The sequence below is a fragment of the Hippopotamus amphibius genome, chromosome 4, assembly GCF_030028045.1.
Source record: "Hippopotamus amphibius kiboko isolate mHipAmp2 chromosome 4, mHipAmp2.hap2, whole genome shotgun sequence".
In the NCBI taxonomy this organism is placed as follows: Eukaryota; Metazoa; Chordata; class Mammalia; order Artiodactyla; family Hippopotamidae; genus Hippopotamus; species Hippopotamus amphibius.
This window is the reverse complement of record NC_080189.1, coordinates 2869669-2896324: the sequence shown is the minus strand read 5'-3', so window position 1 is coordinate 2896324 and position 26656 is coordinate 2869669. Positions and strand designations below refer to the sequence as shown.

At 43.4% G+C, this 26656-nt stretch overlaps 1 pseudogene; it reads right to left on the bottom strand.

Annotated features, from left to right (window-relative positions):
* Nucleotides 1-23966: 23966 nt before the first annotated feature.
* On the bottom strand, nucleotides 23967-25254 carry LOC130851178 (epithelial cell adhesion molecule-like; annotated as a pseudogene).
* Between the last annotated feature and the right edge of the window lie 1402 nt (nucleotides 25255-26656).

Sequence of the window (26656 nt, the reverse complement as noted above, 5' to 3'; positions counted from 1 at the left end):
ACCACTGCAGGACCACTTTCAAGATGACCATCAGAGTTGACTGTGCTGTTCTGTATGTAGCCTCCTCCCTCTGCCTATACACCCCTGAAACTCCCCTTTAAAAGCTCTTGCCCACTGATTGTCAGTGGGGAGTTGGCCTTTAGACATGAGTCTGCCTTCTCCCCCAGTTGCCAGCTTCTGGAATAAAGCAACCTTTCCTTTTTACCAACACTTGCCTCTTGAGTATGGGTTTCTGAGTAGCGAGCAGCCAGACCTGAGTTAGATAACACTGCAGGGAAGTAAAGCCTTCAAAAAAGTCTCAGTGAACCCAGCCTGGACTTGGTTTTGACTTGAGGAGTCAAAGGAGGTCAGTGTCCACCGAGGGACAGCAGATGGACACAGAGCGGCAGCAGCAGCAGGTCACAGCCATGTAGAACAGCAGGAGTGCCTGTGGTGCCCATGTTCAGAGGCCTTTCTTGGGCTTGTATGACTCTGTCTGGTCACTTCTGTGGCTGAATGCTCTGACACGCTCTGTTTTTAGTCCTTGAGAAGACAATCTGGATAGCCATCAGCATGAGAAAAACTTATTATAACATCAAAATCCAATGTTCACAGGCTAGGACCCAAAGTGCTCAAATCCTCAATTCAAAAATTCCCATCATAGAGCCTCTTTGTGTTCCCCACAGGGTGACTTTGAGACTAATTTTGCAACTATTTCTTTGAGCAGGACACCGACACCACAGAGAGTTGGTCTGGGCACAGCTATTCTGCTGTCCATTCTTACTGTTTCTGCTTCTGAGTCTTACAGTGAAGGAAAAACTATAAAATTTAGGTATAGTGATCAAAACATCATCACCTCCTGGTCCACATTCACTGGAGTGAAGTGGGACAAGGTTAGATCTATAGACACAGACATTCTCCTATCAGGATGAGGATAGAGGGACAAAAGGAAGTACATGGCAATATTTTAATAGTAGAAAAAAGTAGATGCAACATTACTATTAATGAGTAGGGAATCTGATAAAATGTCACAGGACAATATGTACAATGGAAGGCCATGGAGCCATTATACTGTGTGTGTGTGTGTGTGTGTATGTACACACACGCATGTGTATGTAAATTACAGGAAATGAGGACAATATATTTTTATAGAAAGACATTTATAAGAACTCACAGTATAATACTGTTTATTTTTGTTTTTTTTTAATTTTTTTTTATTTTTTTTATTTTTTATTTTATGGGGGGTACACCAGGTTCAATCAACTGTTTTTATACACATATCCCCGTATTCCCTCCCTTCCTTGACTCCCCACCCTCGAGTCCCCCCCACCCTCCCTGCCCCAGTCCTCTAAGGCATATTCCATCCTCGAGTTGGACTCCCTTTGTTATACAACAACTTCCCACTGACTATTTTACAGCTGGTAGTATATATATGTCTGTGCTACTCTCTCGCTTCGTCTCAGTTTCCCCTTCACCCCCCCCCTCCCATACCTCGAGTTCTCCAGTCCATTCTCTGTATCTACTTCCTTGTTCTTGTCACTGAGTTCATCAGTACCATTTTTAGATTCCGTATATGTGAGTTAGCATACAATATTTGTCCTTCTCTTTCTGACTTACTTCACTCTGTATGACAGATTGTAGTTCTAGCCACCTCATTACATATAGCTCCATCTCATCCCTTTTTATAGCTGAGTAATATTCCATTGTATATATATGCCACATCTTCTGTATCCATTCATTTGTTGATGGGCATTTCAGTTGCTTCCATGTCCTGGCTATTGTAAATAGTGCTGCAATAAACATTATGGTACAAGTTTCTTTTGGGATTATGGTTTTCTTTGGGTATATGCCCAGGAGAGGGATGACTGGATCATATGGTAGTTCTATTTGTAGTTTTTTAAGGAAACTCCAAATTGTTTTCCATAGTGGCTCTACCAACTTACAGTCCCACCAACAGTGCAGGAGAGTTCCCTTTTCTCCACACCCTCTCCAACATTTGTGGTTTCCAGATTTTGTGATGATGGCCATTCTGATCAGTGTGAAGTGATACCTCATTGTGGCTTTGACTTGCATTTCTCTGATGATGAGTGATGTTGAGCATCTTTTCATGTGTTTGTTGGCCATCTGTATGTCTTCTTTGGAGAAATGTCTATTTAGGTCGTCTGCCCATTTATGGATTGGGTTATTTGCTTTTTTGGTATGAAGCTGCATGAGCTGCTTGTATATTTTGGAGGTTAATCCTTTGTCCGTTGTTTCATAACCAATTATTTTTTCCCATTCTGAGGGTTGCCTTTTAGTCTTGTTTATGGTTTCTTTTGCTGTGCAAAAGCTTTTAAGTTTCATGAGGTCCCATTCGTTTATTCTTGATTTTATTTCCATGATTCTAGGAGGTGGGTCAAAAAGGATGTTGCTTTGATGTATGTCATAGAGTGTTCTGCCTATGTTTTCCTCGAGGAGTTTTATAGTGTCTGGCCTTACATTGAGGTCTTTAATCCATTTGGAGTTTATTTTTGTGTATGGTGTTAGGAAGTGTTCTAATTTCATTCTTTTACATGTTGCTGTCCAATTTTCCCAGCACCACTTATTGAAGAGGCTGTCTTTTTTCCATTGTATACTCGTGCCTCCTTTGTCAAAGATAAGGTGCCCATATGTGTTTGGGCTTACTTCTGAGTTCTCTATTCTATTCCATTGATCTTCCTTTCTATTTTTGTGCCAGTACCATACTGTCTTGATCACTATGGCCTTGTAGTATAGTTTGAAGTCAGGAAGCCTGATTCCACCAACTCCATTTTTCCTTCTCAAGATTGCTTTGGCTATTCGGGGTCTTTTGCGTTTCCATACAAATCATAAGATTTCTTGCTCTAGTTCTGTGAAAAATGCCATTGGTAATTTGATCGGGATTGCATTGAATCTGTAAATTGCTTTGGGTAGTACAGTCATTTTCACGATGTTGATTCTTCCAATCCAGGAACATGGTATGTCCCTCCAACTGTTTGTGTCGTCTTTGATTTCTTTCATCAATGTCTTAAGGTTTTCTGCATACAGATCTTTTGCCTCCTTAGGCAGGTTTATTCCTAGGTATTTTATTCTTTTGGTTGCAATGGTGAATGGGAGAGTTTCCTTAATTTCTCTTTCTGCTCTTCCGTTGTTAGTGTATAGGAATGCAAGAGATTTCTGTGCATTAATTTTGTATCCTGCTACTTTACTAAACTCATTAATTAGTGCTAGCAGTTTTCTGGTAGAGTCTTTAGGGTTTTCTATATATAATATCATGTCATCTGCAAAGAGTGACAATTTTACTTCTTCTTTTCCAATTTGGATTCCTTTGATTTCTTTTTCTTCTCTGATTGCTGTGGCTAAAACTTCCAAAACTATGTTGAATAACAGTGGTGAGAGTGGACACCCTTGTCTTGTTCCTGTTCTTAGAGGGAATTCTTCCAGTTTTTCTCCATTGAGAACGATGTTGGCTTTTGGTTTTTCATATATGGCTTTTATTATGTTGAGGTAATTTCCTCCTATGCCCATTTTCTGGAGAGCTTTTATCATAAATGGATGTTGAACTTTGTCAAAAGCTTTTTCTGCATCTATTGAGATGATCATATGGTTTTTATCCTTCAATTTGTTGATATGATGTATCACGTTGATTGATTTGCGTATATTGAAGAATCCTTGCATCCCAGGGATAAACCCCACTTGATCATGGTGTATGATTTTTTTAATGTGCTGTTGGAGTCTGTTAGCTAGTATTTTGTTGAGGATTTTTGCATCTATATTCATCAGTGATATTGGTCTGTAGTTTTCTTTTTTTGTGACATCTTTGCCTGGTTTTGGTATCAGGGTGATGGTAGCCTCGTAGAATGAGTTTGGGAGTGCTCCGCCTTCTGCAATATTTTGGAAGAGTTTGAGAAGGACAGGTATTAACTCTTCTCGAAATGTTTGATAGAATTCGCCTGTGAATCCATCTGGTCCTGGGCTTTTGTGTGTTGGGAGATTTTTGATCACTGCCTCAATTTCCATACTTGTGATTGGTCTGTTCATAGTTTCTATTTCTTCCTGGTTCAGTCTTGGAAGATTTTATTTTTCTAAGAATGTATCCATTTCTTCTAGGTTATCCAATTGATTGGCATATAGTTGCTTGTAGTAGTCTCTCTCATGATGTTTTGTATTTCTGAGGTGTCCATTGTTACTTCTCCTTTTTCATTTCTAATTCTGTTGATTTGCACCTTCTCCCTTTTTTTCTTGATGAATCTGGCTAATGGTTTATCAATTTTGTTAATCTTCTCAAAGAACCAGCTTTTAGTTTTATTTATTTTTCTTATGGTTTCTTTCCTTTCTTTTTCATTTATTTCTGCTCTGATCTTTATGATTTCTTTCCTTCTGCTCACTTTGGGGTTTCTTTGTTCTTCTTTCTCTAGTTGTTTTAGGTGTAAGGTTAGGTTGTTTATTCGATCATTTTCTTGTTTCTTAAGGTAGGACTGTATTGCTATAAACTTCCCTCTTAGAACTGCTTTTGCTGCATTCCATAGGTTTTGGGTTGTTGTGTTTTCATTGTCATTTGTTTCTAGATATTTTTTGATTTCCTCTTTGATTTCTTTAGTCATTCCTTGGTTGTTTAAGAGTGAATTGTTTAGCCTCCATGCGTTTGTATTTTTTGCAGTTTTTTTCCTGTAATTGATATCTAGTCTCATGGCATTGTGGTCTGAGAAGATGCTTGATATGATTTCAATTTTCTTGAATTTGCTGAGGTTTGATTTGTGACCCAAGATGTGATCTATCCTGGAAAATGTTCCATGTGCACTTGAGAAGAAAGTGTAGTCTGTCGTTTTTGGGTGGAATGTCCTATAAATATCAATTAAGTCGAGATGGTCTAATGTGTCATTTAAAGCTTGTGTGTCTTTATTTATTTTCTGTTTGGATGATCTGTCCATTGATGTAAGTGGGGTGTTCAAGTCTCCCACTATTATTGTGTTCCTGTCGATGTCCCCTTTTATAGCTGTTAGCATTTGCCTTATGTATTGAGGTGCTCCTATATTGGGGGCATAGATATTTACCATTGTGATATGTTCTTCTTGGATGGATCCCTTGATCATTATGTAGTGTCCTTCCTTGTCTCTTTTAATAGTCTTTACTTTCAAGTCTAATTTGTCTGATATGAGTATTGCTACTCCAGCTTTCTTTTGACTTCCATTTGCATGGAATATCTTTTTCCATCCCTTTCCTTTCAGTCTATATGTATCCCTTGGTCTGAAGTGGGTTTCTTGTAGGCAGCATATAGAAGGGTCTTGTTTTTGTATCCATTCAGCCAGTCTGTGTCTTTTGGTTGGAGCATTTAATCCATTTACATTTAAAGTGATCATTGACATGTGTGTTCCAATGACCATTTTCTTAATTGTTTTGGGTTTGTATTTGTAGGTGTTTTCCTTTTCTTGTGTTTCCTACTTAGAGAAGTTCCTTTAGCACTTGTTGTAAGGCTGGTTTGATGGCGCTGAATTCTCTTAACTTTTGCTTCTCTGGAAAGCTTTTGATTTCTCCCTCAAATCTGAATGAGATTCTTGCTGGGTAGAGTATTCTTGGCTGTAGGTTTCTCTCTTTCAGGACTTTCAGTATATCCTGCCATTCCCTTCTGGCCTGCAGAGTTTCTGTAGAAAGGTCAGCTGTTATCCTTATGGGTTTTCCCTTATATGTTGTTTGTTGCTTTTCTCTTGCTGTTTTTAATATTTTTTCTTTGTGTTTAATTGTCGTTAGTTTGATTAATATGTGCCTTGGTGTATTTCTCCTTGGGTTTAGTCTGTATGGGACTCTCTGTGCTTCTTGGACTTGGTTAATTATTTCCTTTCCCATGTTGGGGAAGTTTTCCACTATAACCTCTTCCAATATTTTCTCAGACCCTTTCTTGTTTTATTCTTCTTCTGGGATGCCTATAATTCGAATGTTGGTACGTTTAATGTTATCACTGATGTCTCTGAGGCTGTCTTCTAATCTTTTTATTTTTTTTTCTTTTTCCTGCTCTGTGGCAGTTATTTCCCCCATTCTATCTTCCAACTCACTTATTTGTTCTTCTGCCTCAGTCATTCTGCTGGTTATAGCATCTAGAGTATTTTTAATTTCAGTTATTTTGTTATCCATTGCTGTTTGTTTTTCTGAGTTCTTATGAACTGCTTCTTGTACTTTCTCTATTTTGTTATCGAGATTTTGTATCATTTTTACTATCATTACTCTAAATTCTTTTTCAGGCATTTTTCCTATTTCCTTCTCATTTATTTGGTCTTGTGGGTTTTTTTTACTGCTCCTTTGCCTGCATGGTGTTTCTTTGTTTCCTCATGGTTGTCCAAACTTTTGGGGTTGCTTGTCCTGGCGATAGAGGTGTTTATAGAAGACTGTCCAAGCCTCAGACTAATGTCCAAGTATTGGATTAAACGAATATTAAGTCTAGGAAACACATACATGTATAAGACACACAATTACTGAATCCATTAGGACATAAGGCTCTAGAAAGACCTGACAGAACCCCAGTGTGCTATCAGATATTCAAAGAGAAACCCAGCAGAAATTGACAACTGAAACAGAACAAATCAGAGACAAAAGCAAAAGCAAACAAACAACAAATAACACCCTACACATACAAACATCAATCCAGGGAGATTTTGTAAGCTAGGATCAAATATAGAAATGAGCTGGAGTACCACCAGAGAGAATGGAGATTCTCAGAATGTAATTAGACAACTGTACTAAGAACTAAGATAAAGACAAAAGCCTAATATTAAATACTAAGGCAGTGCGTCATCTGGAGAATAGAGCAAGGAGTCTGAGCAGACCGATAGTGTTGCTTATAAGTATGTTAAGATAAAATAAACTTAAAATGGCTGGAATAAAGGGGAACAGAAGAGTGTAATGTGGTTGGAAATATGCAAATAAAAAGGAATAGAAATGTATAAAAGATAGGGATGAAAGGAAAGTATGAGAGATATTTTGTCCGTACTACCAAAAACTTAGCTAGATATAGAAGTATATAAAAAGGCAAAAAAAAAAAAAAAAAAGAATAAAAAATATCATTAAAAAATTATGTTATAAAACTTGTAGATCCCTTAGGGCTAAGATCGTATTTAATAAACCAAAAAAAAAAAAAAAAAATGAGAAAGAGAGAAAGAAAAAAAAAAAAATCCAGAACTGATCCCAGAATGGACCAGTTCAATAGGTATTGATACTACTATTTCTGTTTCCTTAGCATCTCAGCTGTAAGTGTCCTTCTCCTTGCCTTGGGTTTTTTTGCGTTATTCTGTGACCAGCAGAGGTTCCTTTATTGTTCGTCTGTAAGCCTCGGTGTGTGGGGAGGGAGAGCGTACAATAGTGGCTCCTTCTCCTGGGAGTGAGTGAGCAGTGGCACACTGTTGTTTCACTCAGGCTTGGAGGTGCCTGTTGCAGAGGGCACTGGTGGCTCAGGCGTACACAGAAAGTCTTAGAGTTGGGCCTCTCTCTCGGGGTTTTTTTCTTTTTGATGCTGGTTTTTTTTATTTTATTTTTTTATTTTTTTAATTTTTTTTGGGGGGTACACCAGGTTCAATCAACTGTTTTTATACACATATCCCCGTATTCCCTCCCTTCCTTGACTCCCCCCACCTCGAGTCCCCCATACCCTCCCTGCCCCAGTCCTCTAAGGCATCTTCCATCCTCGAGTTGGACTCCCTTTGTTATACAACAACTTCCCACTGACTATTTTACAGTTGGTAGTATATATATGTCTGTGCTACTCTCTCGCTTCGTCTCAGTTTCCCCTTCACCCCCCGCCCCCTCCCATACCTCGAGTTCTCCAGTCCATTCTCTGTATCTGCTTCCTTGTTCTTGTCACTGAGTTCATCAGTACCATTTTTAGATTCCGTATATGTGAGTTAGCATACAATATTTGTCCTTTTCTTTCTGACTTACTTCACTATGTATGACAAATTGTAGTTCTATCCACCTCATTACATATAGCTCCATCTCAACCCTTTTTATAGCTGAGTAATATTCCATTGTATATATATGCCACATCTTCTGTATCCATTCATTTGTTGATGGGCATTTAGGTTGCTTCCATGTCCTGGCTATTGTAAAGAGTGCTGCAATAAACATTATGGTACAAGTTTCTTTTGGGATTATGGTTTTCTTTGGGTATATGCCCAGGAGAGGGATGACTGGATCATATGGTAGTTCTATTTGTAGTTTTTTAAGGAACCTCCAAATTGTTTTCCATAGTGGCTCTACCAACTTACAGTCCCACCAACAGTGCAGGAGAGTTCCCTTTTCTCCACACCCTCTCCAACATTTGTGGTTTCCAGATTTTGTGATGATGGCCATCCTGATCAGTGTGAAGTGATACCTCATTGTGGCTTTGACTTGCATTTCTCTGATGATGAGTGATGTTGAGCATCTTTTCATGTGTTTGTTGGCCATCTGTATGTCTTCTTTGGAGAAATGTCTATTTAGGTCGTCTGCCCATTTGTGGATTGGGTTATTTGCTTTTTTGGTATGAAGCTGCATGAGCTGCTTGTATATTTTGGAGGTTAATCCTTTGTCCGTTGTTTCATAACCAATTATTTTTTCCCATTCTGAGGGTTGCCTTTTAGTCTTGTTTATGGTTTCTTTTGCTGTGCAAAAGCTTTTAAGTTTCATGAGGTCCCATTCGTTTATTCTTGATTTTATTTCCATGATTCTAGGAGGTGGGTCAAAAAGGATGTTGCTTTGATGTATGTCATAGAGTGTTCTGCCTATGTTTTCCTCGAGGAGTTTTATAGTGTCTGGCCTTACATGTAGGTCTTTAATCCATTTGGAGTTTATTTTTGTGTATGGTGTTAGGAAGTGTTCTAATTTCATTCTTTTACATGTTGCTGTCCAATTTTCCCAGCACCACTTATTGAAGAGGCTGTCTTTTTTCCATTGTATACTCGTGCCTCCTTTGTCAAAGATAAGGTGCCCAGATGTGTTTGGGCTTACTTCTGAGTTCTCTATTCTATTCCATTGATCTTCCTTTCTATTTTTGTGCCAGTACCATACTGTCTTGATCACTATGGCCTTGTAGTATAGTTTGAAGTCAGGAAGCCTGATTCCACCAACTCCATTTTTCCTTCTCAAGATTGCTTTGGCTATTCGGGGTCTTTTGCGTTTCCATACAAATCATAAGATTTCTTGCTCTAGTTCTGTGAAAAATGCCATTGGTAATTTGATCGGGATTGCATTGAATCTGTAAATTGCTTTGGGTAGTACAGTCATTTTCACGATGTTGATTCTTCCAATCCAGGAACATGGTATGTCCCTCCAACTGTTTGTGTCGTCTTTGATTTCTTTCATCAATGTCTTAAGGTTTTCTGCATACAGATCTTTTGCCTCCTTAGGCAGGTTTATTCCTAGGTATTTTATTCTTTTTGTTGCAATGGAATCCAAATTGGAAAAGAAGAAGTAAAATTGTCACTCTTTGCAGATGACATGATATTATATATAGAAAACCCTAAAGACTCTACCAGAAAACTGCTAGCACTCATTGATGAGTTTAGTAAAGTAGCAGGATACAAAATTAATGCACAGAAATCTCTTGCATTCCTATACACTAACAACGGAAGAGCAGAAAGAGAAATTAAGGAAACTCTCCCATTCACCATTGGTTTTTTTTTTTTTTTTTTCTCTCGGCAGCCTCCCTGCTGCTGACGTTGCAAGGAGTTTTAATCTAGCCCTGCCCGAGTGCCTGAGGGTGCTTGTTATCCCTGAGTGCCTTAGGTGGCCCGCAGGGCGTCTCTCCACTGTCTGTTGCAGAGGCGCAGAAAGAGAGAGAGAGGCTACGCGCGCGGCTCCTCCCCGCTGCCCATGAGCCTGCAGCCTCCAGCCGCCATCATAGCCGGGCAGCTCTCAGGGACGGGCACTCCTCTCGGTCCGTCACCCTACCAGCGACAATGTTTCTCCCCCTGAACCAGCTCTCCGGTTCCCACGCTCCTGCTCCTGGACCCTCTGTTCAGCCGCGGATCGATGTCTCGGTCCGGGAACGCTGAGCTGCGCTGCGGACCCTCCGTATGTTTCCCACTCCCTCCCGTCTGCCACAGCTCCGCCGCTTCACCCTCTTTGAGCCCTTGTAGATGCCTCCCTACTGGCTATGTCAGGCTCCCCGCAGCCCTTTCTGGTGTCCGAGGCCGTCTGCTGGTGTTCAGCTGGTTCTCTGTGGGAATTACTGCGTCCTTCCGTGCATACCCAATGCATCTGTGGAGAGGGATGCACTCCACGTCTCTCTACTTCGCCGCCATCTTTTCTCCCCCTGCTTTTGTTTTTAAGTACATATTTATATAAGTAGGGTTGTATATCCTAGAAAGTTACAGAGCAAGACATAAAGGGTTATGTGTAAGACATAATATTTACGTGTTAGGGTTACAGGTGATTTTTTATCTTAACTTTTAAAATACCTTCTAACACTTTTTCAGTGATTATAATTTATAGCCAGAAACACAGTTGTTTGTAACTTTGAGAGCTATATAAGCTGGAGACAGAGCTTACTTCTACGAGGCAGAACACTTCCTTATGTATTTAAAATATACTAATTTAGCAACAATATTTGGCCCCATAATAACAAAAGAAGACAAATGTTCCTCTTAGAAGTTTGGCTGGAAAAACAACGTTTTTTCCTGATGACTGCCCCCCGTGATTTAATAAAGGGTTGTTGTAGAAAATTCTAACAAAGTGTGTTTTATTGTCTTTCACAGGGTGATCCAAGCAAGGCATGCGGTTCCCCATCTGTCTGCTTTGGGTACTGAGACTTCCATGGAGGGGGGAGGCGGGGGCTTTTTCTGTTCCTTCTCGCCTGTGCGGCCTTGTTGATGGGTAGACAGTACTGTGTGTGATGACTTATTCATAGAAGGAGCTGTCCAACCATAAATATTCCAGGGGATACATCTGGTTTCCCTGGTGCTCTATGCAGGCAGAGAAAAGTACATTTTTATGGAGCAAAACAACTTGTCAACCCCAAATCTCTTCTTGCCTGGGCCCAAGATCTACAGGAGAAAAGAATCTTCTGACACTTCACATGAAAGTCCAGCTGAGACACACTGCTGTGTGAGTACATGGGCAGGTTTCACCTGAATAAGAGGACGCTAACAGTTTTAGCTGTGCTCCCCTTAGCAGATTCAAGGCTGTTCTCAGGGTTTGGGGTGGGAAGGGGAATCTCCCCATAACATTTTTATATAGTGACATATGGCCTTTAATACGACAGTTGAAGCCTTAGAAGAAGAAAAAAGAGAAGAAAGTGTCCCCAAAGGGGTCTTCAGTTAAAAGAGAGCATTTGCATGTTGGGTGGGGAACTGGGATCCTAGCAGACCACTGACAAGACTATTTCCTCCCACAGTTTTCCACCCCAGGAAGAGAATGAGAATCATCCCAAGGTCAATGTGCCCCATCTCCGGGCACACCTCTGCTTTAATACTCACCTGCAGAAGAAGGAGGGGATCCCAAGGAAGAGTCTGAAGGAACACAAGCTTAGCGTAGATGAGACATGCTCTTCACAGCGTGTGTTTCAGGAAAGTCCTCTGATACATGCTGTCCGGGTAACAGTTAGCAATACTGTTCATCGGCATGACTCTCCATCATTACCTTACAATTGGAATAAATTAGCCGCTTTTCAAGGTGTTTCATAAAACCCTAATTCCAAGGAATGTTCATAGCTACTATGCAAACAGAAGTGCTCTGTATCTATGGCCAAATAAGTTTAGGAAATACTGAGTAAAATGGCATTTTTAAGTTTCTGAAAAACAAAAAAACCAATGGACACCTACACTGTGAATCTCTAAGATTCTGTAAGGGAATTCTCCCCTAGGGAACATCTGGAATGTTTGGAGAAAGTTTTTTTCATTAAAAATGGGGGCTGGTGGGGGGAAGGGGTGCCTTACTGACATCTAGTGGGTAGAGGGATGTTACCAGGGATGTAGGTAACATCTTACAAGGTGCAGGACCACACCACCCCTCACCTCCCACCCCCCACAACAAGGAATTATTGGGCCCCAAAGGTCAATACTGCTGAGGTTGAGAAATGCTGGCCTAAATGTACTGAGAGGTAACTCCCCGCTTCCCTCACAGAGTCTGTCAGTGGACCAGTTCTTTCCGTGATACACAGGTGAGGAAATGCACCTGAGCTCTCAAGTGATAAAAACATGCTAGGCCGGATGGGAGGCCCTGGATATGAGGTCTGCACCCCCCAAGACCACTGAGGAGTCACCTGCTCAGAAAGGACCATGGCAGCCCACACAGGCTCCTCTCCGGGACCCTTCTCCAGGCCTCTGAACGCTGGCAAGTCTCTCTCAGGACACTCATCTCAGCATACTCTGAGCTTCTTCTAAGAGAGGCAGCCCCTGCTCCCTCCGTCTTGCTAACACCCAGAGCATAGTTCATCTTCAAGTGTCTGAACGAGGATATGAGCCTTGAAGGATCTGCAACAGGCACAGCAATGAATTCCAGTTAAACCTAACAAATGTCTAAGTAGATGTTATTGGTGGCGGAACACAAGGGCTTATAAAATCAGTGCCCCCACCACCCCCCTGCAAAAAAAACCCCCAAAATCTCAACCTGGAGGTAAGTGACAGCAATTGAAGAGGCAGGGATTTCTGTATGTTGAAGAGACTAGAAAGAAAAAGAGTGATATGAGGTTTATGCCAGGCTCCCAGGATGAGAGCAGGAAGGCATTCCAGGGTGAATGGTGTGAGGTCCACAGCACAGACGAGCTGGAGCACATCAGCTCATGGTAGGAGTGACGCATTTTACAGAGGACCTTAGTAGACAAAAATGGGGAGAAAGGCAGAGAACTACTTAGCTCTAGTTGATAACAAATTATTTGGGGCTAAGACTTTTTAAAACACTGGAATATTCATGATTTAAGAATACAAAAAAGTGTTGACAGGACTTCCTTTTACGAGACTGGACTGTCCTACGGAGCAGCTCTGAATTGATGACTACGGAGAGTAGATCGTGGAGTTTTTAATCACTCACTTCTATCTCAGGTTATTTTGAAGCTGATTAATTACATAAATATACAATTATGGTAAGGTTATACAAAGGCAATAGTTTTCCCTTACCATCAAGTGGTACTGGGGTTTTAGACTCAAAAATTCAGTTGAGTTTGAAACATTCATTTTAAGCCTTTTAATCTGTCTTCAGTTGATGCATCTGAAGTCAGAGACAAAATTTTGAACTTTAATGTACAATGATCTTTGTCTACTCATTGTGCAAAGTTTTCGCTTATATTTAAAGTCCAAGGGGAGGGCTTCCTAGGTGGCACAGTGGTTAAGAATCTGCCTGCCAATGCAGGGGACACTAGTTCGATCCCTGCTCCAGGAAGATCCCACATACCGCAGAGCAACTAAGCCTGCGTGCCACAACTATTGATCCTGCGCTTTAGAGCCCATGAGCCACAACTATTGAGCCCGTGTGCTGCAACTACTGACGCCCATGCACCTAGAGCCGGTGCTCTGCAACAAGAAAAGCCACGGCAACGAGGAGCCCACGCACCACAACGAAGAGTAGCCCCCACTCACCGCAACTAAAGAAAGCCTGCACACAGCAAAAGAGAGACCCAACACAGCCAATAAAATAAATAAATAATAAATTTATAAAGTCCAAGGGGAAAACATGCAAATAAATATTATTAAAAGTTACCCCAAAATGAAAGTTCTGTTACAGGACAAAATTGCTTAAAGGCAGCTACTGAACTGCCCCACTGATGATGAAAACTTAATTAATGACAGCCAAGTGATGAAGTCTTAATTTTGATCGGCTCACTAAGTCATATGGTACAACCCCAGTTATGCTTAATAATTTTCCTTCCTGCCTCCCTCCCTCCCTCCCTCCTCTTCCTTCCTTTGCCTAGGACAGCAATGTGTGTTCTGGAGAAAGCCTCCAGCAGGCACCAATCAAAGATGAGTAACACAGATGTGGTGATGAAGGCACTCCACACGTGATCCCTGCTGGAGAGACCCGATGCCCAAGCGGACCAGCTCAAGGTCCACTAACTTCTTCCCTGCGGCAGCCAGGGCAACTAAGCCATCACCTGGGGTTATCTCATCTACCAGAGGGAAACCAAAGACAGGAACAGAGACTGCTTAAACTAAACACAGACGCTGTAGTCACGTGGGCTGCAGGCAATCAGAATACCGACAAGGGTCAGGGCGGCGTTCCCACTAGAGTGCAAACAAGGCTATCATCTGCTAGTTCACTGTTACAGCTCCAGTGCTTGGGACAGTGCCCAGCACTTAGCAGCAGCTCAATAAACACGTGTTAATGAATAAATAGTAGCCAGACTCCTGTTCCCCTCAGCAGCATCCTGCAGAAACTTCATGGTATGAGTAAGCATGTGTAGAATTAAAATGCACAAGGACATAGAGCATTTAAGGTCATCCCACAAACTCAGATGTGCTCAAAATATCACTTTAATTACAGTTCAAATCCTCTTTCCTCTGGGTGGGTGGCTCCCTTCAACTGCCGAGCTCCCGTGTGATTCTAGAACCTTACCCAGCGCCACAAGAAGGGGAATGAGCCCGCCAGTCTGGCCTCAGCCAGGGTCCACGTGATGATGAGTGAGACAGCGTACGCTGGGTGTGCTGCAGCCCTTCCCCCTCCCGTGATGGCTTGGGACACAAAGAGCCACATTGCTTTCCACCTAGATCTGCAGGTCTCAGCCTCCACACATTGCCTGGAGGACTTTAAAAAGAAAATACTGATGCCTGACCCTGTTCCTCTGAGTTCAACTGGTCTTGGGTATGAATTTATTTTCACTGAGGTGAAATTCACATAACAAAAAATGAGCTGAACAACTCAGCAACCCCCAGTGTAAGAATCACCCTCATCTGGTTCCAAAACATTTTCATCTCCCCAAAATAAAACCTTGTGCCCTTTAAGCGGTTAATCCCCATTTCCCCTCTCCCCGGCAACCAATCTACTTTCTGCTCCTGTGGATTTATGGATTCTACACATTTCTTATAAATGAAATTATACAAGATGTGACTTTCATGCCCAGCTTCTTCCACTTTGAGCATAATGTCTGAGGTTCGTCCCTGTCGTACACACCTCAGTGCTTCACTCCTCAATGTGGCTGAATGATAGCCCAGTGCACGTGTGTACCACATTCCGTAACCTGCTCATCCAGTCGTCTGTTGATGGGCATCTGGGCTGTTTCCATCGTTTGGTCGTTGTGAATAGCGTTGTTCTAAACATCCAGTTACAAGTGTTTGCTTAAGTCCCCATTTCCAGTTCTTTGGGGCATATACATAGGAGTGGAATTGCTGAATCATATGGTAATCTTATGTTTAACTTTCTGAGAAACAGCTAAACTGTTTCCACAGGATGAGCTATTTTCATTCTCACCAGCAATGTGTAAGCGGTCCTATTTCTCAACACTCTTACCAGTACTTATTTTCTGTTTTGTTTTTGTTTCTTGTTTTATTCTAGCCGACCTAGTAGGTGACAAGTGGTATCTCATATCTCACTGCGGTTTAGACTTAGATTTCTCTAATGCCTTGGGACGTGGAGCATCCTTTCATGTTCTTATTGGCCATCTGTACATCTTCTTTGCAGAAATGTCTGTTCAAGTTCTTTGCCAATTTTTAAACTGGGTTGTCTTTTTGTTGTGAGTTGCAAGAGATCTTTATATATTCTGCATATTAGACCATTTTCAGATACATGATTTGCAAATATTTTCTCGTAATCTGTAGGTTGTCTTTTCACTTTCTTGATAATGTCCTTTGCTACACAAAAGTTTTAATTTTTTTTTTAATTTGGCTGCACCAGGTCTTAGTTGTGCCATGCAGGATCCTTAGTTGTGGCATGCAGAATCTTTAGTTGTGGCATGTGGAATCTTTAGTTGCGGTACATGGGATCTAGTTCCCTGACCAGGGATCCAACCTGGGCCCCCTGCATTGAGAGTGCAGAGTCTTAGCCACTGGACCACCAGAGAAGTCCTGAAAGTTTTTAATTTTAATGAAGTCCAATTTATCTATTTTTGCTTCCATCATTTGTACTTTTGGTGTCATACCTAAGAATTCATTAACAAATCCAAGATCATAAAGATTTACCCCTGTGTTTTATTCTGACTTCCATAGTTTCAGCTCTTATATTTAGGTTTTTGATCCACTTTTAGTTAATTTTTGTATATTATGTGAGATACGGCCGAGATTATTTTTGCATGTGGACAGCCCATTGTCCCAGCAGCTTGGACACTGATTTTTATAACGTTCCTCCTAGGAGATTCTTAGATGCAGTCAGACAAAAGCATCACTCAACAATCCCACTCCTGACTCTGCACTACCTAGAGATGCCTGTTGCCTGCCCCCTCGTGGGGTTTAGCCAGCAATCTGACAGGTACATTCCTCTCTTTTCTACCCCTACATCTTGGAGTATTACCACGACCCACCCCCCCACCTCTGCCCCCATCATGGAAGAATTTTTCTAGTCTGGGGATGCGGATGTTCTGGGCTAAGCTTCTGGCCAAGACAACCTGTCCACATCCAATGTCTAGGGAATTCAGGCCTTTGGAAACAAGCTTGGAAGACTTAGGGGCTCTGTCTGCTTTCAGCCTAAACACATTTCCCCCCTGAGACAACGAGCACGGGCTTGGCTCCTGCTGCTGCTGGCTCTGAGGCTGTCATCTGCGGAACAACTTCTTCGTTAGGCCCGTAGGCCATGGCTGCTGACCTGGACCGCCGTCTGGCATCACTGGCTCTGTTCTCTGGTCGCAGTATGTGAGTTTTGCCGTCCAGATGGGTTTCCTCCAATTACCTACAAATGAGTTCCCCTTGCTGCACAGGCTCCAAGTCCCCAGCCTGAATCTGCAAAGAACTGATTTATAAGATTATGATATTAACATTATGTTTATAGTTTCAAAATACATTACAGTTCCCTTCCACTCTCTCCTTTCAGAACTGGGAGGCAGGCATGGCAGGCACTGATTCCACTCTGCAGAAAGGAAATGTGCCTCTGACAGTGCATTAGATCTGGGCTGTGCTCTGCCTGCGTTGTGACTGGAAGCACACAGAGGAAGCTGGGAAAGAGCTCTGGATCCAAAGGGTCCAATAATCCAAGTATTAACTAGGTTTGGAGGAGGGCGAGCAGCTCGGACGTGAGGATCAGGGACACATCTCTCTGTACAAAGGAAGCTCTGCCCTGCAAAGGCAGCACGGGGCAGGCACCAAGTGGGCAGCACCTGGTGCCTCGGGTTATCTTTGACTGTGATCTCTATTAATGGAACTGTTACCTTATGTCCACGTGCAGACAGAAACCATCTAAAAAGCGCTGCTTGTTTTGCAGCTCTGAGAGTCCATCACGGACTGCCTTGTCCTCTAATTACGCGTGACCTGATGCTCAACTAAATGCAAGCATTGCCCAATGCGGTCTGCCTTGGTGTTTATACTACTGCAGTAACGAGAACGTTCTAGAGTCACGTTCCAAGTTCTTAATCCAGGGCCACATTTAGTGAGGACTGCAGACTGCATTTATAATTATTCAGTCTTCAGTCAGCCTTCTCTTTGGGCTCACTTACCGTCAGAAACCAGTCTATTTTTGCTTTCCCCTAAAGAATAAAGGGCTTCTCTCATCACTGGAAGGGAAACTGACAACACCAGTTATTCCTTTGGCCGTTGAGGACTCAACCCCAAGGGAGCAATTAAAACTCTAGAGGGGCATCTACCTGGTGCTGGGGGAACTGAAACAGACTCGCCTCGTTCTTCTAGGAGAAGGTGCCATCCTCCATCAGGGTGAGGGCATGGGAGGAAGTACATGCCTCAGGATCTGCTCAAGTGGCTCAGATAGGCTCAATTCAACAGACTTTACTGAGTGAGAACCTCAACTTCAGAAGTACAGTCTCCTTGTAAAAATGCTACCAGCTTTAGGGCATGGCCATTTCTGCTGAACCTCTGAGGGAATGCCTTTAAGTCCCCTCGTCCTTCTGCCCAACCCTGCTTCCATCGCTGTCCTACAAGGACTGATGCTGAGGGCATATCCCAGTGGATGCCCTGCACGCTCCCCTCCATCCCAAAGTCTGTGCCCAGAGAACTCCCACTGTGGCACTCATGTGCAAGCCATAAAGAAACTCTTTCGTGTGTCTGTGAGAAGGCATGTAAGAATGTTCCCTTCATACAAGGATGTTACTTCACTTGGAAATAGTCAAAAACCGGAAAAAATCTGACTGCCAATAGGCGAATGGAAAAATAAATCGTGGGAGAGTCACTGAAGAGAATACGCCATAGCGACTAAAATGCATGAACGCGTCCCATGTTGGACAATAAGACTAAACCCTACGCGTGATGCTGAGGGAGACTAGTTGCAGGAAGTTACTCTAATTGTTCTGTTCACATGAATTATTAAAACACAATACACCCTACATTAATAGAACACACCTCTTTATTCAAAAGTACCTGAAGCATCGATGGTGTGTATTGATGTTTACGTAACCTGGGTAACTGAACCTCTGTGCAGTATATGGGTGCTCGTTTTACTATCATTGTTCATTAATTTTTTTGGCTTAAAGACCAGGCACCTTGAACAACATGGGTTTCTACTGCACGGGTTCGCGTCTACGTGGATTTTTTTCAATAGTAAACACTACAGCACGACGTGATCTGAGGTTGGCTGAATCATGGATACCAAGGAACTGCTGATTTTGAAGGCTGACTGGTGCTCCTAACCCTGTGTTGTGCGAGGGTCCACTGTGGTCCCAGAGCACGAGAGGCTGCTCTGCCATCCGTCTCTATTTCCTGCCACTGAGAGGCTGATGTCTTTGGATTGGTTACCACTGGGCGTGCCCTGAGAATCAATCAATCCAGGGCTGCAGGATCCTTTGCCGAGCCCTGGACCCTGTGCTGGGTGCAGCTCCCTGTGCACCGCCCAGCCAGCCTTGGGAGCTGTCTTGTTATCTGAGAACCCACTGCCCCCAGTCTGATCTGTGCTGCTGAGCAAGCTGTAGGCCAGCCTCCAGGGTGCAGGGGAAGAATAGGCATCAGTGACCATGCGTGCACCAGGGTGGGATGAGGTGGCGGGGCTCACAGAAGCTCTGGTTCCATGTAGAAAGGCACTGCCTGGCTGAGGCTGCCAGGCCGCAGAAGGACCAAAGATGAGGCCATGGGGGGGTGGGCAGCCCTACTGGGGGGTCCTCACACCCCAGCTGACAGGACCACCCAGGAACAGCTAAAGGGCATCTTCCTCTTGCAATGAGCCCCCAGCACCCTCTACTGAGAGAGATAACATTGTGCTCAGGTTAGCAGGGGACACTTGAAGGAAGCCCACTTTTGTCATGGAGCAAGTACTGAAGGTGCATTCGCAGCTGAGGCATTAAACTGACAACTGACAAAGGCAGCTCAAAGTCCACTCAAAGCCCAGCCCCACCGTCAGGGACGTTTTTATTTGCTATTCCATCAGTCTCCCTCACCTGCTGCCATTGCCTACTGTGTCTCAGGTCTTTCTATGTATCCACTTGTGCTCTATCAGGACACAGAGGAAAGACGTCCTCAGGCCGGTCTTTCAGGATTAACTAACATCAGACTCTGATGGCAGGCTCCGGAGCACACATCTCTTCCCACCTTTCAAGACAGTTCTGAATTTGGGCCAGCGTTCTCAGGGTCCAGCGGAGAGATGTCTTATCTGAGTCCAAAGACAACGTAAGGCTGACCACCAGCCCTGTCAGGAAAACGAGCGGGAGAAGTGTGGCTCCTGTCCCAGCATCTGTGCAGTCTGCACACATCTGCCAGGGTTCCAGGAGCCCAGGCCTGGCAGACAGCAGCACCTGCTGGGGCTTTGTCTGGGGTGCAGTTTGATGGCTGATGCAAACTCCGCAAGCACAATTCAGGAGCCACCTGTTTCTCTGGGTCATTGTTCCTTCATGCCCGCCCTTTCCTTTGTTCAGGAGCATCTGCTCCCTGCAAATACCATCTCGCTGGTTCCTATGGAGCCCACGGCTGCATCTGGCATCGCAGCCATGTCTGAACATAAGAGATACAGACATAAACACGTTTCTTTATCAAACCTTCATTCTGGTGTGAGCTTTGTGGGCCTCAAGAAGGAGGTGTAATGCCTCTTAAATAGAAATAATTCTTATGACAATCTATTTGTCCAGAAATAAAAGTGGCATAGGACGTGAGTGGTGATTTACAGATGCTGAAGCGGACAGGGACACTTCTCATTCTTACTAAAATCGAGCTAACTTTGTAAATGATACATGTCTAAGAATTCACTCTTAGCAGCCATAAATATCCTTTACCTACCCCATTACAAAAAATGATCAATTTATATGGATATGCACCTTTTTTCCCCCTTTACCTAACATAGTATAGTGTTATTTTCAGGTCAGCATACAAGGCATTCCATGTGTGTGTGTCTGCAGTGTGGCGGAACTCTATACTATACATTATTCATTTTACTGATGGATGTTTATACAATAAATAATCTATGGTTCCTAGAATTCTTGGTCAACGAGTATGGCTTAGAATTTTACTAAGTATTACTAGCTTGACCTCCGCAGCTGCATCAATTTACCGACTGCAGGTGGGGCCCCTCTTTCCCTGCTTTAGACAATGGAGTTGTGAAACTTTCAAATCTGTGCCCATTTCAGAGGCTAAAAAATGGAACTGCAAAACAGTTCTACTTGCATTTGTTGTCATAAGTAAAGTTGAGCATATTTCCCTAATTTATATACCTTATTTCCTCATCCTTTTCTCACTTTTCTGCTGAGTCATAGGTCTTTATATCAATTTGTGGACACTCTTCATATACTATGGAAATTAACTCTTTTTCAGGGATGTCATTAGCAAGTGTTTTTTCCCACTTTATCTTTGGACTATACACAAAGAAGCAAATTTCTGCATGGCAAAAGCACCACACACAGTCACATTTATCAATCTTTGATTTCACGGCTTCTGGGTTTTATGTTCTTAGGCCTTTCAGCTTCAGGCCAGAAAAGAACTCTCCCACTGGTTCTCCTAGTACTTAAGGGTTTTATTTTTGCCTCTAGGTTTTTAATCCATTTGGAATTTATCTTGGGGTCAATTGTTTTATAGCTGTTGATCCATTTTCCCACTGTGGTTGCTTTAAATTCTTTGACTCTAAATTCTCTGACCCTCCCCCCTTCAAAGGGCGGAGGCTAATTCCTCTCCCCTGGAGCGCAGGTCAGACTTGGGGACTCACTTCCATCAACAATTAAGACACTGTGGCAGAAGTGGTGGTGTGCGGCTTCTAAGACCAGGGCATAAAGGAGACTGTCGCTTCTGCCCAGCTCTCTCTTGGGTCACTGTTTTTGGGGACAAAAGCTGCTACATGGTGAAGACACTCAGCAGTCCCACGGAGAAGTCACACTGGGAGGAACTGAGGCCTCTGGCCAACAGCCAGCAACCAACAAGCACACGTGTGAGTGAGCACCACGGAAGCGGATCCTCCAGCTCCAGCCTTCAGCTGAAGCCCCAAGCGAGAGCTGGACTGAGCCTCAGGGGAGACCCTAAGCCAGAAGCACTAGGCTAAGTCATTGGCAAATTCCTGACCCAAAGAAACTGTGCGAGGTAACACATGTATATTGTGTTAAGATACAAATCCTGGGGATGAGCTGTTCTGCAACAAGAGAGAACACACGTAACAAACAACTTATTGAAGGATCTATTTTTCCCACTGATTCAAGATGCCACTTTTTTTCTATACTAAGTTCCTGTATGAATGTGGTTCTATTTCTGGATTTTCTCTTATGTTCTACTAATCTAGTCCACTGGTTTAATTTAATCATAAAAACTAAGCTTTTAATGTCTGGTGTAGGACAATTCCTGCCTACCATCCTTTATTAATCTAATCTCAAAAATTATATTATGATCATTGGAATTACTTTAACTTTATAAATTAAGTTAGGGAGCAATGATATCTTACAATGTTGTTGTAAGCCTGGTTCCCCAGGAAACATTCTGAGATGAGATTTGCATGCAGAAAAAATTTTCGGGTGTGCTCTTGGGATCAACATCTTTGAGAGGGTGATGGACTCCTCTTAGAGGAATAGAACAAAATAGGACAAAGGAATCTGAACTGCGGCAGAGACCTCAACCAACCCAAGGGGAGCTCTGAAGCTGGGATGGCCCTCTGTAGACATGCTCAACTGAGGCAAGCAGGGCACAGTCCTTGTGCCCTGCATTAGCCACTCACTGGTGAGAAGCTGTCCTCAGGGAGAGGGGACTCTTCGGTGAGGCAGCTCCCTTAGGCCAAGGGCAATTTCTGAGGACAGAAGCGTCAGGCAAAACGCCCAGCAGCTCAGGAAATAAGTGTCTCAGTCCTGATGGAGAGATTTGGGCTGTATGCACACAGATGTTGGGCCTTCCTACCCAAGATCACGGTGCAACTTTCCATTCATTGAAGTATCTTTTGTATCCCTCAGAAGTATTTTAAAACACCCCTTGTATACATTTTGTCATCTCCTTAAGTTTCTTATTTTTTAAAGTTTTGTGTTGTCAATGGTAATAGGATCATTTCTTCCAATTAGTTATTTATCGTGCTTGAAACGGTAAAGTTATTGATTGTTGTATTATAATTTTGTACCCTGCTGCCCTACTAAATTCTCTTATTGTTTGGTTCGGGGCTTGGGTTCTTGTCTTGGATTTTCCAGTTATATAACCTACAAATAATAACCAATTTTACATTGGTTTGGGGGTTGAGATAAGACATACTTTGTTATATTAAAGAAATATCCTTGATGACTTCTTAAAAAATGAATCCGGAATTGTGCTTTATTGCTTTTTCAGTCTTACTCTAAATCTTCTCAAAGATACCCATAATAGGTTTTTTAAAATTCTGGACTTCTTCTGAACTGCACCAGTGATCATCTCAAAATAATACAATTCAGGAGATGAAGGGGCCTGAAAACTAGGTTCTCATCCTGGTTCTGCCACTGATAGGCTAGTGGTGCCCTATCATGCATGCCTGCCACGGCACAGGGTCTTCCTGGGTGAAGTGAAGAAGAGAGACGTGGCCTCAGCAATCTCTGTGGTGGAGGTAGGTAATGCTTGGTCAGGACATAAGCCCCAACTGTGTGAAAAGGGTGCAGATGCCGGGCAGCCAAATGAATGGGGGATGTCCACTGACCCAGCAAATCATAATTTATCATTTCTTTAATCCTCAGTGAGAAAGACCAGATTATACTTTCAAGGTATGAAGCACTTCCAACAGGAAGCAAAAGATGACCAATAACACTTTGGAAGCCCCCAGGCTGCAGTTTCCACTGTCTTGCTGTAACCACGTGGTATTTAAACAGGCCCTGTTGATGAACATGAATGTTGTTTTATCCTCAGAATTCAGCCAGTATTTCCCTTAGAAAGGGCATGAACTGAAGGCTTTTAATCTGTTATCAAGCAATTCCTACCTGGAAAGTCAGTATAATCTATGGAGAAGAGCCCTGGTTCAGCACAGTGTTAATTCACTGATTTATACTGATGGGGAAAATTCCCTCTGACATTTGGGTTTTTCTACCTTTTGGCTATCGGGAATAGTGCCTCCACGAAAATGAATGTAGAAATACATCATCGATATCCTGGTTTTGATTCTTTTAGATAAATACACAGAAGTGGTATTGCTGGATCAAACGGCAGTTTCATTTTTAATGTCTTTTTTTCTTTTTTAGGAAACTCATTTTTTAAATGTTTTATTTCATAGTGCATAAAAAAAGTTCATATGTACAAGACTCAAGGTAAACAGAAAAACAGCTATTTAATCACAAATGGACGAGAAGCAGTCATTCAGACTACTGTGGAAACATATTTAATGCTTACCCTTCAATGTTAGGCATAAACAATTCAAACTATGCAGCCCAAATTGTGGGTTTTATATCAGATCTGCACACATATGACACCTGCGGTCAAATTTTAAGATTGATAAAGTCAACTTCAAACTGCTTATATTTTGAGTGCAGCTTTAACTATTATGAATATATGATGCTAGCGAACACTATAGTGGTCTTCCAAGATCTTCTCTCTGCCCCATGCTCATATTTGTAATCTGAGTCTGTGTGCTAATTTCCCTTCTCGGTTATTCTTCAAATCACAGTGCTGTGCACTGAGTTCCCTCTGCATCTCACCCCTCCCTTTATCTCAGCTTTCTTATATTTTGCCATTCTTTTCTTTCTGGAAACAACCAGCACGATGACTCAGCAATAACTGCTACTGCAACAACCACAATGACAGCAATAACACCAGCTTGTAGACGCTGCATTGAAAATTCAAGTGGTTTTTCAACATAGTAAACTGAAGTTCGACCAGGATCCAGATCCAGCAGTTCCCCGTTTACTTTCAGGTCCACCCTTTTGGAGTGGAACAAGGATTCATCCTTAACATCTTTTTCAAAATAATAAGCCACATCAGCTATATCCGCATCAATCTGAGTTTTCTGAGAATTCTGTACCCCATCAACACTGGTAACATCATTCTCATACAGAACACTTGTGACATACTTTGGATTTGGTTGACAATGACTTGTGATTATCTCCTTGAGTGCAGTCTGCAAACTTTGACCACCCTAAGGTTTTTCTCTTGTTCTGTGTTTTACTTAGTTCAATAATGATCCAGTAGGTCCTCGCTGGCTCAGAGCAGGATATTTCACTGTCCTTATCGGTTCTTCTGACCCCAGCAGTGTTCACACACCAGCATGTGGAGGCGCCACTGCACTGCTTGGCTCAGAGCCCCTTGTCACACTTGCGATCAAGAGTGCATTGTTATCCTGGATAGCGCCCTCTGGTCTCGCTCTTCTCCCAGCCTTTGAGCGCAACATTTTTGCCTTCATCACCAAATATCTGGTAGCCAGCTTTGTGCAAATGACAGAGTGCTGTGTACCAACTGAAGTACACTGGCAGTAACCCTGTGCGTTCAGAGAGCAGTGTGTGATCAGTCTGTAGTTCCCACACACACATCCTTCCTGGGCTGTGGCCACCGCCGTCACCACAATGAGCGGGAGGCTGAATGTGAAGACCTGGGCGGGGGTTTGGGGGAGGGGGTGCATGCTGCATGGGCCAAGGACAAAGGCGCGAGGCAGTCCACGGGGCCGCAGGCAGATGCGTGGACAGAGTAGGGCACCAGGAGACCACTGGCTGGCCCCATGGCACGAGGCCTGGAACACACTGACAGCTGTGAGGTGGCCCAGGCCGGACTGATGGTGCAGGGTGCAAGCTGGCCAGCAGACTGTCCACTTTGGGCGCATGGCCTGGCACAGCAGACTTGCTGACCTCATTTTTAATTTCTTGAGGAATCTCCGTGCTGTTTTCCGTAGCAGCGGCACCATTCTACATTCCCACCAACAGTGTCTAAGGGTTTCAATTTCTTCACATCCTTGCCAACACTTGTCTTTTGCCTTTTTTGACAATAGGCATCCTGACAGATGGGACGGGTACCTGATCATGGGTACCTGATCACAGCCTTCTACCACTACTTAAATGCTGTACAGTGTGATTTCGTTTCCGTGAACATACACACCCAGGTGGCAGGCAGCACCTTTTTTTCAGAACTGACATTCTCACATCTATGCAAGTGAACTGCTATCACTTCTAAATTTTTAAAGAGGTAACTGTTAGGTCAGCCCCGGACTTGTGCACACAGATGAGATTTAGCATGGCACACTTGTACTGGGAACCATGAGGCAATCCCAGCAGGGACTGACTGTCCTATTCGTGGCATTGTCTCATCTGTGTTGTGCACCTTCTAAGTGCAGCGACTATAATTTACTGTCCAAAGCAGGACACTTTTAAGACAAAGGAACAGTAAGAGTTATGTTGGAACGGCATGTGAAAACGAGAGCTATGAAGCCTCGAACTTCAGAGTAAACTCCAGTATGCCTTATAGAATAGTGTGACAAATTAGTCTTTATCAGGAAAGTAAAAACCAAAGACTATCAGCAATGGTCCCCACCTCCCCTGTGCTCCCCAAGAAAGGTGTGCTGGTGGGGCTCTACTGGGCCCCAGGTTGGGTGCCGGTGGCAGTGGAGGGGCACTGCTCCTGCTGGTGACCTTTGTGTAGGGCAAACATGAGATGCGGCCCCGTCCGTGGGAAGCACATCAAGATGCCAAGCAGCAGGTGCAGGGGTGTCTGGCTTAGAGGCTTGAGGGACCCCAAAGCCTGGGGTCAGGGTACAGGGAGGCCGCAACGCCCAGGCCTGGGGCAGGGCCCAGTGTCCGGTCTAGTGCAGGTCCTCCTGCTGGGGGAACGAGAAAAGTCCCCACAGGGGGTTCCCACACGACCCAGAACAAGCTCTTGGGGCTGCTGTGAGAGGATTCTCTTCATTTCAGAACAAGGTTACAGTTAGAAATGCAAGAGAGAAGAAGGAGGAGGTAAAGAGAAAGACGGAAGGGGTGAGGAGGCATTCCAGAGCTGGTCAGGACTCAGCCCGGCGTCCTGTTGCCCCTTAAAGCAAAAAACAGTGGGACCATGGGAGTTCCCTGGCCATCCAGTGGTCCGGAGTCAGCACTTTCCCTGCTGTGGCCTCGGTTCAATCCTTGGTCAGAGAACTAAGATCCCACATGCCCCACGGTGCAGCCAAAAAATTAAAAACAGAATGGCAGTACAGGGCATATCAGGCAGGAGGACACTTACAGGAGGGACCTAGAGTGGCTGCAGAGTAGAGAGCAACTTGGGAGACCCAGGGGAGGAGGGGGAAGGGGCCCAGGTTGTGGGAGTGGACAGAAGGCTTC